A 19,118-nucleotide genomic window follows, 5' to 3' on the forward strand; every position below is an offset into this window, starting at 1 on the left:
GTCCGGAGCCTGTGCTCCGCGACGGGAGAGGCCACAACAGTGAGAGGCCCGCGTACCGCAAAAAAAAAAAAAAAAAAGAAAGAAAAGAAAGAAGAGTTTAAGAATCATTCTTGTCAAGTTCCGTAATGACCCTGGTGATGCCTTGACTGGAATTTCATTTAATCTATAAGTTAGGAAATAGCGTCATTTTTTTCTGTGTTTAGCCTTCAGCCGGAAGTATGGTCTCTCTCTTCGTTTGAGTTTCTGTTTCTCCCATTAAGGATTTGTGTTTTCTTTATATAATTCTGATGTATATATGTGGAATTTGATATGTGAATATATATCATGTATTTCCCAAGTATTTGATGTGTTTATTGCTACTGTGAATGGATCCTCTTTCATCATTATATTCAGGCTGTTTCTCTTGTGCTTATAGGAACGGTATTGATTTCTGTGCATTTTTCTCCTATTCTGCTACCGTTAGAATTGGTTGCTTTATGAGGCAACCAGGAGCCTGCGCAGGCCAACGCTCAGCGGAGGTTGCTGCAGGAGGGTTTTGTAGAAGGGAATCCCGCACAAGGGAGCGACTTGAGCTGAGTCGGTGGTTGCCAAATGCCAATGCGCAGTGAAGTGAGAAAAATAAAGATGATGTAGTGGGGTTTTCATCAGGTTAAATTTATTCAGGGAAGGGACTGTCCTTGAGATGGAGGCTGCGTAAGCATCCTACCTTTTGGTATTTCAGTGTCATTTCTTTTTGAGTGACAATAGATAGTGATATGGGTTTTCTGGTTTTAAGATTTTGTTTTTAAATTTGGTTTTTATTTAGTTTTTTTTTTTTCTTTTGTTTGGGGTTTTTTTGCGGTATGCGGGCCTCTCACTGTTGTGGCCTCTCCCGTTGCGGAGCACAGGCTCCGGACGCGCAGGCTCAGCGGCCGTGACTCACGGGGCCCAGCCGCTCCGCGGCATGTGGGATCTTCCCGGACCGGGGCACGAACCCGTGTCCCCGGCATCGGCAGGCGGACTCTCAGCCACTGCGCCGCCAGGGAAGCCCTTATTTAGTTTTTTAAATGACTTTACTTAGCATATTAAAAAAAAAGAAAAACTGGGTGGCAACCCAGGTTGGCATTCCATATTTATTTGGAAATTTTAGCATTGTCTGAAATCTCAAAATCAGGAACTTCCAACTCATGTCCTTTCCGACTCCACAGTTTTGTGATATTTGGTAATTCTGGGCTTTTTTAAATTTTAAAATAATTTTTCGTTTATTCTTTTGTCTTCTAGTTAGCCTTATCGTTTAGTTAAATTGGTGTTTTTATTCTTTCATCTTTTTTTGGTTTCTTCACCCTTCCTTTGTGTGTCGCCATGTTCTCTGAAAGTATGTGAGAGACAAGAATCTTTGCTCCTTTTCTAAATGAGATGGGTGCAGTGGCGCATCCTCATTGTGTTTCTTTCTTTAAAGGGCTTTTCTCTTAATGTCTTTTCTCTGATAGTATTTAGGTGGGTTCTAAAAGGAAACAAGATGGTATCCAATGAGAGGAACTCAACAGAGGGAGTTGGGATGAGAAGGAAGAAGCCAGATTTGGGACCAGCTGGGCTGAATATACACCTTGCCTCCTTCTGCTTCATAGCTAACCAGTGGCATTACCTGTCTGGTCTTCTGCCTCCACAGTTGCAAAATAAGATCCTTCTAGGGTCCAAAGAAACCTCCTTCCAGGGTTGTGGAGGTGATCACATGAGGAAAGAAATAGGAACTGCTTAGTAGTGGTTGATGGCAAGCATACTGGTACTGAGCTGCTGCAATGAGAGTTCATTCGGTCAGTGGTAGGGTAGCTGTCACTGATGGTGGTGGTAAAGGTGAAGAAGCAGGAGGGTGATGGTTAGGATTGGCGGGAGCCCAGCGAGGCAGAAGGGGCCTGACGGAAAGTGGGAGAGGCCAGTCGTGTTGGGTCTTGTCTCTTAGTGGCCTCTTAGATACCACATCTTCTTTATCCACTCATCTGTCATTGGACACTTAGGTTGCTTCCATGACCTGGCTATTGTAAATAGTGCTGCAGTGAACATAGGGGTGCAGGTATCTTTTCAAATTATAGTTTTGTCTGGATGTATGCCCAGGAGTGGGATGGCTGGGTCATATGGTAGCTCTATTTCTAGTTTTTTAAGGAATCTCCATACTGTTCTCCACAGTGGCTGCACCAACTTACATTCCCACCAGCAGTGTAGGAGGGTTCCCTTTTCTCCACGCCCTCTCCAGCATTTGTTATTTGTAGACTTTTTGATGATGGCCATTCTGACTGGTGTGAGGTGGTACCTCATTGTAGTTTTGATTTACATTTCTCTAATAATTAGTGATACTGGGTATCTTTTCACATTCCTGTTGGCCATCTGTATGTCTTCTTTGGAGAAATGTCTATTTAGGTCTTCTGCCCATTTTTTGATTGAGTTGTTTGTTTTTTTGATAGTAAGCTGTATGAGCTCTTTGTGGCCTCTCGATGGAAGGTCTTAGAAGCCATAGTTTGATCTACAGAAATGCACAGAGTACCCACTATGGGCCATACTCTGTATTAGGCACCAGGATATGAAGGTGAGCTCTCTCCGACCCTGTCTCTCCACCCAGAGCTGGGGATCTGGAAACAATGCATCACCACGTGAAGGAGGTTCTCATTACAGCCCGACTCGAGCTAAGGGCACTGGAAAAGAAACGTGCCTTTTTTTTTTTTTTTTTTCAGAGTATATGGCGGAGGAAGCTGCCCTCGATCTGGGCACATCAGGAATACTTTCCTGGGAAGATGATATGTGCACACTTGAGCTGTGAACTGAAGGGTGAATGTGGGGTGGGGGTCGGGCGTACAGTTCCAAGGTCAGGAATAGCGTTCACGAGCCCTCTAGTGAAAAGGATGACGGGTTAGGGGAACCAGCCGAAGGTCAGCGGAACTGGGGCACAGAGTGAGCTGGGTCTGGAGGGTGGGCAGGGGCTGCCACGCAGGGCCTCGTTGGCCTGGCAGGACGAAAGGCGGTCTTTATTGTGTCTTGAACAGGGAAACCTCTGTCCTGATGGACGGGAGGTGCCGTCATCAGGTTGTCGGTTTCAAAAGTCTCTCTGGCCACGGGGTAGGGGGTTGGAATTTGAGGTGCAGAGAGATGGTGGTGGCTGGGAGCACGACTTTGAGAGTTATTTAGGAGGTTGACCAACAAGGCCTGGCAGCAGCATGGATGTGGGGCATTGGCTGGGTGAAGGAAGACACCTGGCGGAACTGGCCGAAGTCAGTGCCTTTCCCTGGGCTCGAGGGGGCATGGGACCTCGAGTTCTGATGGGGTGAGTGGGGTGAGAGGCGGCCATTCTAACTAACCTGTGGGGTTGGGGTCTTTTTTTTTGGGCCGTGCTGCGAAGCATGCGGGCTCTTAGTCCCCGACCAGGGATCAAACCAGTGCCCCCCGCAGTGGAAGCACTGAATCCTAACCACTGGACTTCCAGGGAAGTCCCTAACCTGTGGAGTTAGAAGTGCCTTTGGACCACGTGTGAGGAGGAGTCGACTAGGCAGAAAGAGGTCATGGGTCTGGAGCTCGATGGAAGGGCAGCCGTGGGAGCAGAAGGAATCTGGCGCTAAGGGGGGTACCAGGGAGGGGCACCCCGATGGAGGACAGAAGCTGTCCCAGAGCTGGAAGGGACCTGGGAGATCAAATCTTAGCTTCTTGGCTGTACAGGTGAGGAAACATGCTTAGAGGCGGGTGGGACCTGCCAGCTAGTGGCAAAGCCGTCTCTCAGACGGGATCTTTTGTGGTCCGGGTTCAGTGCTTGGTTCGCTGTGCCAACTGGGGGCCTTCACGGAGACACTGAACGCGAGCCAAGGGCTCGGATGTCAGCCCCCTGATTCCAGGTCTATTTCTTGTCAGCACCCAAATGGACAGTTCAGAGCTTCACATTCTTTTCTTGATCCACTTTAGAACTGACGTTCTGCCGGCTCCTTATTAAAGAAAGAGCAAAGCAAGAGCCGGCTACAAATGTTGGGAAGCTAGAAATAGAACTATACCAGGCCCTTAGTAATCAAGCCTGGCAAAGTCCACACGGCAGCCAGAAGAAGGACTTGGGCGCGGTTAAAGCGAAGATTGTTTGGCGACGCTCTCTTTTTCTGCCAGTTATTCAAATACCCAGCCAACTCCAAAAGCACCAGTTACTACCTAAAGCTCGTCCCTCAGATACGGGAATTAGGTACAAGAAAGGCAAGTTAATCTTCCTCAAGACCCTCTCTCAGGATGTCTACTCCATGAGACCCGTGGTATATTAGCAGCTTCTCCCAGCCATTACTTTAAAAATTTAATGTTTAATTAGACGTGGAACATAGGAATTAGATGCGTTACATAAGAAGTTAAAAATACTAACTAGAGCTAAGGCTAAAGGCTGCCTTAGTGACCCTCCACCAGCCGCGGGCTCCATAACCCACCTCTCGAATCCCCCTGAGGTTACCGGCTAGTTTCCACAGAAAAATGGCTTTTTAAAAGAAACACAAGCAGCGTCTATGCCACCTTGTGGCTTTTCACTTGGCCCCGTATCTTAGAGACCCTTCTGCACTGGTTCCCGTAAGCTGCCTGGCTCCTGGATTGTCACCCGTTGTCCCTGGTCTGAATAGAAGATACTGACAGTCACCTCCGTGTTGACGTGTGCTTGGTCCCTGTTGGAAGAGCGTTGCCCCCCGTCCCGGCACCTGCTCCATGTGTGCGTTCACAGGGGTTTCTCTCGGGTCGATCTCAAGCGGTGGGACTGCTGGGTCCCAGGTAGACACAGGGCTTTGGCTCAGCCGCCCTTCAGTACGAGGCCACCAGTTCGTCCCCACCAGCGGTGCATGTGTCCCCAATCTCAACACCACCCCGTTCCTCTGACCCAGAGAACCCAGACCTTCCTGGGTTGGGAGTGAGGGCTCGGGGCTGGGCCTCTGGGACTGTGACCTTGGGTTCATCATTCTTGTCTCTAACCAGTCAAGAAAAAACGTTGAACTTCAGTGAAGTTCGTTTCAGAGATCTGCCACGAAGGCAAGGGGCGGGAAACCTCACTGAAAGATCTGAGAAGAGAGAGGCCAGGTGTGCTGGGGTCGAGGCCACTTTTAGTTTAGTCCTGAAGGTAACTGAGCTCTTTTAGAAACAGCACCGTTCACACCACTACCTCGGGGTGGAGAGCTCTGCTGCGCTCTGTTGATTGCAGCCCTCATCGCTGGATTGTTTTGAACCTGAGCGGTAGACCTCCTGTCCTAATCCCGGATCTAGACAGTTTAAGTTGGGAATGGCCACAATTTAAAGAATGCCCTCCAGCCTTTGAAATCCAGGTCTCTGTCCTCCCCCTGCTTCCCACCCTACTCACTGCAGACATAGACAAGTTAGTCATGGTGCATAACTAGGGTGACCTAATCATTTGTCAGCCAACCGGGACACGTTTGAGTGTGCAAGGCAGTGCTAACTGCGGGGGGATACTGGGATGACAGGTAAAGCAGGACTTCCCTGGCAAACTGGGCTGTATAGGCACCTGGCTTTTCCTTAATAATAATAATACTGTTATTAATAATGTGACACTACAAATAAATAAATGAGGTAATACAGTGAACAATAATATAATTATTTTTAACATGTTTAAAAGAGTCAGTTCCCATTTCAAGTATTTTTAAAATAGACTTGTATGTGATGAGAGCAAGGTCTGCCATTGAGAGCACCTGTTAAGTTGGGTGAACTGCCTACACGAAGAGTGACATTTGTTCATCTGTGTTTCTTTCTGAAGTCATTGTGGAAACTTGGGGAAAAGAACAAACTGAGGAGAGGAGAAACAGGAGCTTCTCCAGGGGCTCCTTGGGGTTCATGACCGCGAGCTGAGCCCAGCGACCCCCCTTGTTGGGGCTTCCTTTGGTAGCAGCTGCAGTGGGTAGGGGGCGGGCTCTGGGCTGGCAGAGCCATGGAAACGCCCCGAAGCACAGGGCCTCGAGCAGAGAAGGCTCAGTCCAGGCTGGGCGGCCGGCCTGCTGTGTGCAATGGCCGTTTTTAGGCAGAGAACATAGTCGGAACTTTCTGAGCTCAATAGTACCTTAGAAGTTAGAGAAAATTTACAGCCTTAGAAACATCGAGATCATTTGTGCTCAGAGTTCGCTTATTTCTGTTCTACCTTCACGATTTTTGCCATATCTGCATCCTCTAAGCACATAATAGTTTTCTTTAAACCGACTTGCTTTCTTCTCGTAAATGAGTTTGCTTTTAAAGGAGAATTATATCAGCGTCACTTAGCTTGTGGCTGAGTATTTTTTAAATACACGCCAAGATCAGCGAGTAGCTCTAAAACGGACAGCCCCTCTGTTGCCTCGTGCCCCTCAGAATCGCCTCGGCCACCGCCTGGATCTAGTCCAGCGCCCTCTTCTCCGAGACACATACTCACGTGGACCCCAGGGAGGCTGTGAAGACAGGTGGTCTTCCTGTCTCCCTCTCCAGTGACTTTTTGCCATCAAAGGGGACAAATTAGAGTTGACCCCAGTATGGAGTAAGGCCGCTCCTAGTGGAGGCGTGGTGGGAAGGATTCTGGTTCCAGCCAGCTGCACCCTGTGGAGTTTCAACAGGACCGAATGGCTCGGGGCGGATTTTCTTTCCATGACATTTGCCTTCTAATAATAAATCGACAGATGTAGTTGTCTCGCTCTGCCTTTACCGTGACATTTGCCGTCACTTCGCATGTTTTTGTTTGCAGACGCAGCCAAGAAACACGCTTCTCCGGGAGGCTTCACCCTGTGCCCTTGGCCTCGGCAGAGCCGTGCTGCAAGCAGCGGCCACTCGGGCTCGGGCCCCTCTTCCTTCCCGCCCGGCTTCTCGCGGGGCCGCCCTCTCCCCTCAGAGCCACGGCCACTCCTGTCCTTCGGGGCTTTTCCGGGAATTCCCTGGAGCAGTGGGGTCTTTCCTTCCATCGTGCTCTCTGTTCTCGACTGGCTGCCAGAAAATGCCAGAAAAGAGCCCGTGCCTAAAAGTCCATATTCAGACGTGGTAGGATCCGCGTTTCATAAAGTTCAAAAGCAAGCAGTATATGCACGAGGAAACCGCAGTGATGTTCACGATAAGCACACGATAAACCCCAGCTGACATCTTTGTTGCCTATGCAGAGAAGGTGGGCAGGGCAGGGGAGCAGGGGATTCTAGTCCATAAGGTTACCGATTGCGCTTCCTTGGGTCGGCTGGAGGGTTACAGGGCTCATTGTAGGATTTTTAAACACTAAATTTAAAAGGTCTGCATCGGTGGAAGGGACATCTGACACCAGTCCAGGGCGTGCAGGGAGTGGACCCGTCGTGCTGTGGACTTCCAGGGCCTGCTCGCTTCTCTGCTGCTTGTACAGACTGACCGGTGCCCGGAGAGTTCCGGTGCGCGCTAGGCCCTCAGCAAACTTTTGCTGAATATTGTTTTCACATGTGTATTTGTAAAGTTGCAATGGGAATTTCCAAGCGCTCCGAGGCAACGATGAGGCAGGTGGAGCTGAGGTCCAGGGCCCCAGCACAGCTGTGTGGCATAAGCCCCGGCGCCCTGCTTCCCTTGTCACCCCCAGCCTTTTCTCCAGCGGCCTTTAAAGCGTCTAAATCCCAGAAATCATCTCATTGCTCCCACTCTTCCTGAGTTCTTTTGGGGTCTGTTGAAGCCGCCCTCCTCCTATGCCCCTGGGGAGAGCGTGTCAAGGTCACGGGCCCTGCTTTCCCTGCCTCTTCCCCATGGGGCGTTTAATCACTGCACAGACCGAGGGGACCCTCGCCAGGGGAGGGGACCCTTGCTGCTGTGAGCCCCAGGAGGCTCCTAGAGCCACCCCCCATCGTTTGGGTTCCCTTTGAACGGCCCCCCGATTGCTCACTGGAGATGTCCCCAGTTCCCAAAGCAAAGGTGGACACATTTCCAGTGACGAGGCAGGTTGCAGCCATGGTCTATTTAAAAGAATGCCCGTTTGGAACATACGGGCCCCAAATCAGTGTGATGTCAGTTGTCACCGTCCGTGTGGAAAGATTTTGCCACGGCCAGCTGCCGGTCCTCTTTGTGCTATATTAATACAAGGGCCACGGGGCCCATCGGGGTTGGAAGCCAGGGAGAGAGGGACAGCTGTGGCAGACATCACACCATGCTCCCGGCATGTGCTCCGTGTCACGGGCACGCAGATGGCTCAGAGGCCCCCAGCCCGCGCCTGTCTTCTCCTTGTAGGGCCAGGAATGGGCTCAAGCTGGCAATACACTCGATGCAGGAGCCAAGCGAAGAGTGGCGGGATGGGGACGGAGGGCTCGGCCGACCCCGCGTTCTGGGTCAGCTGACGCGTTTACTGGAAGCGGAGGCATGTGCTGGCCGAGTGAGGCCCCGGTATTCAGACAGCTGGGGGTATTGGGTTCTATATGCCAAGGCTGGACAGATATTTTTAAATGTCCCAGGACAAAGGGAAGCCCAGTCGGCAGCAGGGTAGAGGGGCAGGGGGATTTGGAGGACACCACTTCACCATAGCTAGATTTGGTCGGGAGAGCTGGGCAGGATTAGTGTCTGGGAAGAAGCCCAGCATGTGAAGAGGTAGCAGGAGGGTCCTGTGAGTGAGTGGTAGGCCCTGGCAGGCAGAGGAGGGCAGGTGAGGATGCAGAGCAGGTGCAGGGGCCAGGGGACGTGCCCAGGACAGGTCTGGAGGTGGGAGGTTGGCAGGACTGAGCCCCCAGCTCAGAGGGACGGGATGCGGATGCAGCCTGTGGTTCAGGCCCCTGGTTTTGGGTGTCAAACAGACCAGAGCACCAGGCTTACCCTGGTCCACCCCACGCCCCTGGGCGACGGCTCATCTGCCCGGGCGCTTCCTCCCTCCCCCAGAAGGCCCGGGGCTCTGGGAGACCAAGCCGCTAAGCGTCGCTGTTACCGTCAACAGCAAAACCTCATCGGTGCACACCCGCCACCCCAGAGTGGCGGTGGAAGCTGCCCCCGGGCCTGAGCCCACCCAGGGACGGGTTGTGTCTCGACTGCACAGATGTTTTTAGGTCCGACTTCTGATAGCCGCCAGCATTTTGGTAGTAGGCGATCTGACCAAAGCTTTGGAGATTTGATTTCTCTTGGCCTAAGGGAGCCTCTGGGTGTCTGGGGCCTGCCATCCACAGGCCCCCGAAGCTGAGGGGGTGGCCGCCCCCTGTCGGCGAGCCTCACACCCGCCACCGCACCGTCACCTGGCTCCGTCACTCAAGGCCGAGCAGGGCCTGGCCTCTGTAGGCATTTTCACTTGTCCTCCGGCAGTAAAGTGGAGCTATTATTATCTCAGAAGGAACGAGGGCCATCAGAATTAGCCTCTGAGCTGCTGGCCGGGGCCTCCTTGACTTTGCCGTGACATTGGGCTGGGAGACCTGGGCTCATGGACAAGCCCTGAGTGGCCCAGCCTGGGGAGGAGCAGGTAACGGAAGGGGGCAGCGAGCCCCTCACCAGGCCTCGGCCAGGCCCATGGGGCCAGCGAGGTGGCCCAGTTTTCTCCCCATGGCCGCTTCGTAGCCTGAACAGACACTCCACAGGGTCAGGGCAGTTACCGCGGCTACACCGGCATTTGTGTGTCTCTGGGCCTCTCGGCTGTGGCCAGGCGGGGGCTCAGGAAGGTGCTGAGGAGGCCAGGGCAGGGCCGAAACCTGGGTGTGGCTCCTGGACACAGGGGAAGGAGAAGCGGAGGGGGCCGGGCTGAGGGTGGGGTTCTCTTGGGGCCCCTGGGGCCCTTGGCTGGCGGCGGGCAGCCCTTGAGTTCATTCCTATTCCTGTGCAGAGTTTCCTCCTTGTCCTCTGCAGGTCAGACTTCTCTGTTGCTTGTCCAGGCCCCTGGGAAGGAGCCACGGCAGCCATGCCTGCGGCTGGGCCTTCGGGGCCACCTCCGTGGACGCTTAGTCGGAGATCCCTCCTCTCCCGTTTCTCCTGTGGGAGAAGCGCTGGGTTGGCTGTCAGCACACAGCCTGCCCCATGCTCGGTCTTTTTGTGGAGAAGCCCTACTCCTGATTTGTTTGTTTCCCTTAGTTTGATGTGTCTCGTGGTGCCTGCCCTCTCCCAGACACGAGGAGAATACATTCATTCACTTAGTCTTGTAACCTTACGGGGAAGCGGAGGCACAGAGAGGTCAAGTAACTTGCCTGCGGCTGTACAGCTGGCAAATGGGGGAGCCTAGATTGGAAGTCAGGTGGTGGGTCAGGCTCCAGAGCTCACTCTCCAAGCTGCTGCCTTTGAATGCCTCTCAGGGCATGAGGGGGCTCCAGGGAGGGGTCTGAGATGGAGCTTGGACTGAGTCAGGAGCCTGCTGGGTCACAAGCTGGGGAAAGGCTCTGGCGTGGGAAGAGCTGGCCATGGGCCGTAGGGACAGCAGAGTCCAGCTTGGCTGCAGGAAGTGGGGGGGCGGGCGTGAGAGGAGGGCAGCAGGCTGAGGGGTCTAAGCCGTGGTCTGAACCCACGCCTCCTAAAGTCCCCCTGCTGTGACCTCCCTGGTGGCGCAGCGGTTAAGAATCCGCCTTCCAACACAGGGGACGTGGGTTCAATCCCTGGTCCGGGAGGATCCTCCATGCCGCAGGGCAACTAAGCCTGAGCGCCATAACTGCTGAGCCCACACGCCACAAATAGAGAAGCCTGTGCACTGCAACTAGAGAGCCCTGCGTGCCTCAGTGAAGACCCAGGGCGGCCAAAAGGAAAAAACAAAGCCTCCTGCTACCGCGGAGGAGATCGTCGGAGGCAGGAAGGAGCAGCGGGGGACCAGTCAGTCCAGATGAGGCCTGGCCGGAGCCACCAGTTGGCGGGGAGAGTGTCTGAGATGATCTGGGGGGCTCACAGCACGGCTGGTGGGCGCATGAGAGGGGTCAGAGGTGACTTGGGGGGGCTGGGGTCTGCTTGCCAAGGCCAGTCTCAGGGCGGCTTTCCCTCTGGGTCCTTGTTTTTGACAGTTTAGAAGAGGGTCCCTGGTACATCTGGGCCCTTCCTCAGCCCTTGGGCTCAGCCTGTCCTCGGAGCTGGTTCCTTCTGGCCTGGAGCCCACGTGGTGGGGAGGTTGTCCTCGTTGGGGAGATGGCCGAGACTGGCGAAACCAGTGTGCACGGTGACCCAGCCTCCGGCAATGCCTCCCTCCCACCGGTCCCCTTCTGAAGGGGCCACCCATCTTCATCCTCTTGCCAGGGTGTTACAGGGGTTTTCTGGGGTTTTTGGACCAGTGAGGAAAGCGATGCTGGAGAGAGGGTCAGTGCTGGGAGCTGCTTCTCCAGTCCCCTGACGGGAACAGCAGGCTGGGTGGGCTGCGTGGGTGTCTGGTGTTGCGGGTCCACTGTGAAGGGGTCTCTGGGACACCCCCAGGCTCCCACTGGAGCCCCACCCGGCGTCCTGCTCTCTCTGGGTGATTGACCTTCCCGGGGGCCCGAGCCTTGGCACAAAGTGCCCCAGGCCCCCGCCAGCAGATGGCGCAGCTGCAGTAACCCAGCTGGCCGTGCCCCTTTCTCAGGAGACACCGGGGGTGGGGCTCCCGCGGCCCCCGCACCCTGGACACCTCCTGGACCTGCTCTTGAACCTGGCTGTGTGGTCACAGGTAAGTGACACGACCCGCGTGGCTTTCCCTGTCCGTACCATGGTTGGGTGCAGGGACCACGGGTTCCACCAGCTCTGTCATTCCATCCCGAGCGCCACACGGTAGGGCTCCCCACCCCCGTGCCTGCTCCGCAGAAACAGCAGGAGCTCGCAGCCCCAACTTCTTCCTCCGGCCAACTGGATGGGCTTCAGAGAAGCTCTTCTGAGCCTGGCTAGGGCCCCGAAGGAGTCAACTCCAGGCAGGTGATTTGTCTAAGATCACAAAAAAGGCCTGGGGGATCTCGACTCAACCCACTTCATTAACAACCTGCTCCCCTTCATCTGAAAAGGGGCCCCATTTTCAAAACCATGACCGCTTCTCCCTTAAATCAGCAGCGGACGACAGCCTAAAGATTGCCCGTAAATATACGTTGCCCTGAGGGCTGTTTTGGCCATTAGAAGAAGGACACCAAGTCAAAGGTCTGTCCGAGTGTGTCCTTGGGGCGTTGTGGGGTGTGCATGGGGGCTGCCTACACCCTGTTAACCCTCTGCCCCCTTTCCTCTCTCTCTCTACCCCAAGCCTTTCTGCTCTCGAGCGTCCTTGGAGCCGTCAGCAGCGGTGTCCCCCCTCTGAAGCCCCGACACGACTGTGTGGTACCCCTGAACCTCCATAATGCCACCTCCTTGATTTGAAACCTCAGTGCTTCAGCCCCTCCTTGATGGGAGTCTAAGCTCGCCCTCTGAAGGAAAGGTTTGCTAAGAAAACAGAATTTTATGCACAGTCTCGGGAGGTAAGGCGTGGTCTTCACCCTCCACCAGAACCTGCCTGTTCTTAAGGGTTTCCATGTTGCATGATCTGCAGGTTAGAGTTGGGTCACGTCTAGCTTTGAATAAAGGCCCAGCAAGTTGCCTCTTAGAAATACCTTGTCACAGCTGACCTTAGGTTCACTATGGGACTTCTTTAAGATGGTCTGATTAATTCATGGTGGCCACCCCACGGCCCGTAGCCACCTGAGACAAGAGGATTTACTGTACCAGTTTATTGCCAGGCCGTATCAGCTGATAAGCAGGAAACTATAGACCATCTGTTTAAAAATAAAAATAAAATAAAAAATTAACAGCGGCACAGCCCTAGAGCAAACACTTTGTACTGCTGCATAGTAAACGAGCCTGATGGATGTAGTGACCTTGGCTGAGGTAGCCACGGGCTTGTCCCTCCGTCCCTGTGTGTCCGGGGCGCTGGGCTGCTCAGATCTGTGGCCTTCCGGCCCCCAAGCAACACCCTGGAGGGCAGAGCTCCCCGCCCCACAGAGCCCTGGGCGTCACTCCCGTCCTGGCCGCACCAGGCTCCCCCCTCCAGCTCTGGCCACATTTGCGGGTCTCTAACTCTCTTTAGGCCACAGCGACTGTCCCCAGGCAGGATGTCCAGCCCCATCAGCCGAGAGCCCCCACGTTCAGTCGCGTGGACCCATCGTGGAGGCTGGCCTGTGGGGTGGGCGGGACACGGGAGCGTGGGCCAAGGAGGGCTTCCTGGGGCCGCGAAGGACGGGCCTTTTGCTTGGCTTCGCGGTGAGCTGCCAGCCCCGTTTTGATTTGCAGCTTTTGTTCGGTACTGCGCGGGGTCTCCTTCGCCTTGGCACTGGCTGGGCGGGGGAGGCGTCATCACGGCTCTCCTCGGGTCCGCACGCAGGACGACATCGTTGGCGCGGCCCGCCACTCAAATCAAGGCAGCAACAGAACCTTCCGAGAAAAGCCTTCAGAAGTGAAATGTCGAGGCTGCCGTTATGCGTGAGACGGTGGCAGAGCCGCGATCCGCTTCTCTTCCTTTCCAGGGTGCCCTGAGGCTGCTGCCGAGCCCACGTTCAAAGGCTGTTTCTTCAAAGTAAACGGTGCTGCCTTCGAACTGGGAGGGGAAGCGGGCGGTTGGGAGGCAGGTTTCCACGTGCGTGTTGAACGGCTGGGGCGTGGTCTTTGGTCCATGATCGTGTGAGAACTTGGGGTGCGGACAGGGAGGTCCAAGTCCGTCTGGGCCCCGGTGTTGGCAGGGCCGGGAGGGGGCATCAGGCACAGCCCTGTGGGAAGTGACCGTGAAGGACCCTTCCGGAGGGCCCCCCCCAATCCTGTTGTGCTTGGTTCAGAGGGTTGGGCGGAGGCTTTCCTGAAGGCTCTAGGAGTGCTGCACCCACAGGCTGTGTGCTCAGGAGGCGGGACGTGGGCCCTCGGACGAGGGAAAGGCCGGCCGGCCACGTTGTCTGCCTGCTCCCCCCAGGGAGGCCCCAACGCGGTCAGCCGCCCCGTGGTGGCCAGTGGGCATCGAGATGCAAGCCCGCCTGTTTTTCCGCTGCTCCAGGCCTCTGGTGTCTCCCCACCGCCTGGAACGCAAAAGCCATGCCAACCTTGGTCTTGAGCATCTGCAGCTCCCCAAAGGCCCCCGATGCTCTTCAGCCTGCACCTGGCCTGCTCCTCCCCTCCTGGGGGTCTTCCTCGCTCTCACCCTGGCTGCCCACCTGGCCTGGCCAGTCCTCCCCACCCTTGGGAAGCCCCCTGACCGTCCAGCCCTCGCTGAGCGTCACAGCCCCTCTCGTCTCGGTTCCTTTGCTGGGTGCTTGTTTGCTGCCCACGCCTCCTACCTCTTCTAGACCGAGCCCCAAGGTGACGGCCAGCTCCGCCACGCGGACTGTTACGCTCTCCAGCTTCTGTCTCCACGCGTGGCACAAAGTAGGTGCCTAATAAATTTGTGTAGAACGAATAGGTGGGTCTCTTTGTCTTTGTTCTTTCTCCACCGAGCTTAGCTCCGCACGTGTAACCTGTGTATATGCACTCGTCCCTATCGGCCCTTCCCAGTGTGCCCCTAACTCATGGTCGATGCTTTAGGGGTCCCGCGGGAAGCCTAAAACCCACCTACGCCACCCCAGACCACGTCGGGTCAGTTTCGCTGCCATTTCTCTTGGTACAGTTTGCTCTTTTCCTTCATGGCATTCAGCACAGCAGGGAATCGTATGTTTATTTCCTTAATGCCCGTCTTGCCAACCACACTGAACCCCGAAGGGCACACGTAGAGCCAGACAGGCGTTCAGGTGATTGCTGGATCGGTGGGTGGGTGGGTGGGTGGGTGGGTGGATGGATGGATGGGCAGAACAAAAAGATTCAGACACTTGAGGGTGTGGAAAAGGCAACCGAACTTGAAGAATGTGTCACAAGTGCAGAGTGGCTTCCCGGCAATTCCTGGGACGCGCTGGGCACAGGCGGGTGGTGTTGAGGCAGGACGTGTCCCCAGGGAGTACTGAGAAGAGGCAGTAGGAAGACACCTTGTTCCCAGTAGAGCCGTGAATTCTTTAAGACAGATTCCTCTGAGAAACTGACCCCCCCATCCCAATGGCAGCATGTAGTTGATGTACAGCTCCTGGGGCCCGAGGACCCCTGAGGCCCGTTTGCGGACCTCACAGGCTGTGGCCTGGCTCCACAGGCTGGGGAAGGGGAGCTGTGGGGGCCCCACAGGAAAGGTGCCAGGTCCACAGTGGCTTTGCGCTGGGGAGCTGGGCCCTCAGAGACGGCCGCCCCTCTGCCTGCCCCAAGAGTTATGCCATCCGGGCTTGGGTGCCTTCCGCAACAGGGTACCGGGCAGAAGAGGCCTTGGGTGAATAGGACGGCGAGGCCAAGGGCTCTGGGGAAGGCCAAGAGACGAGGTTTAAGGTGAGGCCCTTGCTCCGAGGCCACCCTTAGAGCAGGGAGAAGCAGTGTCGTGTGGCTTCGGGAACTGTGTAAGTGGTTGGTCGCGAGCTCCACGGCGAAGTCCGCCCGCCCCAGCCGTCTCCTCTCTCCTCCACGCCCAGAACAGGGCACAGAGCTGCCCGCCTCGATCGCCTGCTCCCCTCCCGCATGCCCCATCACTGCTCCAAACCTTTTCTGTTCTGCAGGCCCACGCCCGGCACTGCTGTGGGCTTGGCCTCCCTCCTTCTGTAACACCAACTGCCAGCCGTTTCTCACTGTAGCCCTTACTTCTGTCTCAGGGAGAACAATGCGACCATCCTCTCCAAGGCCAGCCTTCTTGTGGCTTCCACCCCACTCCCACCTCCCCCTTCCCGCCACTCCAATAAGCCAGTGGGCACGTGGCCCGTCGTGGGGCTAAGGTCCCTTAGCACGCAAGAGAGGCCAGCATCCCTTCCATGTGGAGTTTCCTCTGGTGGGAAGAGGAAGGCCTAAATGAGAAATAGGAATTATGTAGTGTATTAGAAACTGATAAATTCTGCAGAAAAGTGTAGTGGGGTAGGAGAAACAAGAAGGCAGACTATGCAGAAACAAAACGAAAAGACAAACCTACAGACTGGGAGGAAATATTTGTAAACGATGCAACAGACAAGGGCTTCATTTCCAAACATACAGCCAGCTCATACAACTCAGGATCAAAAAACCAAACAAACAGCCCAATCAAAAAACGGGCAGAAGACCTAAATAGACATTTCTTCCAAATGTGGTCTCTATGGACTGCATAGTCTGTACAGATAGGCAACAGACACATACATGAAAAGATGCTTCACGTCACTAGTTAATAGAGAAATGCAAATCATAACTACAGTGAGGTATCACCTCACACCAATCAGTGGCTGTCATCAAAGAGTCTACAAATAACGAATGCTGGAGAGGGTGTGGAGACAAGGGAACCTTCCTACACTGCTGGTGGGAATGTAAATTGGTGCAGCCACTGTGGAGAACAGGATGGAGGTTCCTTAAAAAACTAAAAATAGAACTACCGTATGACACAGCAATCCCACTCCTGGGCAAATATCCAGAGAAAACTCTATTTCGAAAAGATGCACACACCCCAGTGTTCACTGCAGCGCTATTTACAATAGCCGAGACATGGGAGCAACCTGAATGTCCCTCAACAGACGAGTGGACAAGGAAGATGTGGTACATGTATATATATATATATATATATAATGGAATATTACTCAGCCATAAAAAGGAATGAAATTGGGTCATTGTAGAGACATGGATGGACCTAGAGATGATCATACAGAGTGAAGTAAGGCAGACAGAGAAAGACAAATATGCTATCACTTACACGTGGAATCTAAAGAAATGATACAAATGACCTTATTTACAAAACAGAAACAGACTCACAGACTTAGAAAACAAATTTATGGTTACCAAAGGGGAAAGGTTGGGGGAGGGATAAATAAGGAGGTTGGGATTAACATACACACACTACTATATGTAAAACAGAGAGCAAGGATCTACTGTAGAGCACAGGGAACTATACTTAATATCTTGTAATAACCTGTAGTGGAAAAGAATATGTATATGTATAATTAATTTACAACGTTGCATTAGTTTCAAGTGTACAGCAGAGTGATTCATATATATATGAATAACATTTTAAATGTTTAAAAAACTCATAAAAATAAACAACCCAATCAAAAAATGGGTAGAAGACCTAAACAGACATTCCTCCAAAGAAGACATACAGATGGCCAACAGGCACATGAAAAGATGCTCCACATTGCTAATTATTAGAGAAAAGCAAATGAAAACTACAGTGAGGTATGCCCTCACAGCAGTCAGAATGTCCATGATCAAAAAGCCTACAGATAATAAATGCTGGAGAGGGTGTGGAGAAAAGGGAACACTCCTACACTGTTGGTGGGAATGTAAATTGGTGAAGCCACCGTGGAGAACTGAATGGAGGTTCCTTAAGAAACTAAGAATAGAGTTACCATATGATCCAGCAATCCCACTCCTGGACGTATTTCCAAAAAAAATGAAAACTGTAATTGGAAAAGGTACATGCACAGCAATGTTCATAGCAGCTCTATTTACAATAGCCAAGACGTGGAAGCAACCTAAGTGTCCATCAACAGATGAATGGATAAAGAAGATGTGAGATACATATATATATATATATATATATATAGAGAGAGAGAGAGAGAGAGAGAGAGAGAGAGAGAGAGAGAGAGAGAGAGAGGGAATGGAATATTACTCAGCCATAGAAGAGAATGAATTACGGCCATTTGCAGCAACATGGATGGACCTAGTGAAGTAAGTTAGATGGAGAAAGATAAATATTATATATCACTTATATGTGGAATCTAAAAAAATAACAACTTATTTACAAATCAGAAGCCTACTCACAGACATAGAAAACGAACTTATGGGGGAAAGGGGGCGAGAGGGATCAATTAGGAGTTTGGGATTAACAAATACGCACTACTACATACAAAATAGATAACAAGGACCTACTGTAGAGCACAGGGAACTATATTCAATACCCTGTAATAACCTATAATGGAAAAGAAGCTGAAGCTGTCCACTTGAAGCTAGCACAATGCTGTAAATTAGCTATTGTTAAATTTAAAACATTAAAAAAATCAAAGGATTAGAATATCATAGATGAGAAAGTATCACGCATCACTTCTATTAAATTATGTATTATTTCATGAGAAGAAAAGAAAGCAGGTTACGACTTTAATGGGGGCCGCTCAAGTGTTCCTTCCCACTTGTATCCGGCCTGGAGGCGTCTCCACCTTCAGCACCGCGGACATTGGGGCTGGATCATCCTCTGCTGGGGGCCGTCCTGGGCACTGTGGGCTGTTGGGCAGCATCCCTGGCCTCCGCCCACGAGATGCCGCCCTCACCAGTTGTAACAATCCAAAGCATCTGCAGACAGTGTCCAGTGTCCTCCTGAGGGTATTCATGCCTAGTGAGAACTGCTGATGCAAAAGTAGCTTAAACAAATTTTACCTTGACCTGCTTGGCAGGGAAAAAAGAAAAAAAAAAAAAGATTTAGCACATCACCTCTTTCCCTCTTTACACTTGACCTAGACTCTTAATGTACCAAGGCAGCTGAGTCGTAAAGAAAATGCCCTTCAAGGGTCCTGATGACTGAGGATGTTTAGCTCAATATAGAGACTGATGGATGGATGAAGAGATGGTCCTCGGGCAGTGTGTCTACAGGGGCTAGTGTGTCTACACGGGCGAGTGTACCTACATAAGTTTCCCATCTCTATCCATACAACTCAGTATCAAAAACCCAAACAAACAGCCCAATCAAAAAACGGGCAGAAAACCTAAATAGACATTTCTTCCAAATGGGGTCTCTATGGACTGCATAGTCCATACAGATAGGCAACAGACACATACATGAAAAGATGCTTCACGTCACTAGTTAATAGAGAAATGCAAATCAAAACTACAATGAGGTATCACCTCACACCAATCAGTGGCTGTCATCAAAGAGTCTACAAATAACGAATGCTGGAGAGGGTTTGGAGACAAGGGAACCCTCCAACACTGTTGGTGGGAATGTAAATTGGTGCAGCCGCTGTGGAGAACAGGTTGGAGGTTCCTTAAAAAACTAAAAATAGAACTACCGTATGACACAGCAATCCCACTCCTGGGCAAATATCCAGAGAAAACTCTATTTCGAAAAGATGCACACACCCCAGTGTTCACTGCAGCGCTATTTACAATAGCCAAGACATGGGAGCAACCTGAATGTCCCTCAACAGACGAGTGGATGAGGAAGATGTGGTACATGTGTGTGTATATATATATATATATATATATATATATATATATATATATAAAAAATGGAATATTACTCAGCCATATAAAGG

At 52.5% G+C, this 19,118-nt stretch overlaps 1 protein-coding gene and 1 long non-coding RNA gene across 2 annotated transcripts in view; one reads left to right on the forward strand and one right to left on the reverse strand.

Moving 5' to 3' along the window:
* The window catches only part of LOC101286834 (guanine nucleotide-binding protein G(s) subunit alpha), a 103,695-nt gene that overhangs the window by 74,646 nt on the left and 9,931 nt on the right, over positions 1–19,118 (reverse strand). The gene's annotated exons all lie outside the window — the stretch shown is intronic.
* Positions 91–14,251, forward strand: LOC117197650 (uncharacterized). Its single transcript, XR_004478391.2, has 2 exons — positions 91–11,982; positions 12,083–14,251. It is a non-coding gene; the product is annotated as an uncharacterized LOC117197650 (long non-coding RNA).

Source organism: Orcinus orca, chromosome 16 (assembly GCF_937001465.1).
Source record: "Orcinus orca chromosome 16, mOrcOrc1.1, whole genome shotgun sequence".
Taxonomy (NCBI): Eukaryota; Metazoa; Chordata; class Mammalia; order Artiodactyla; family Delphinidae; genus Orcinus; species Orcinus orca.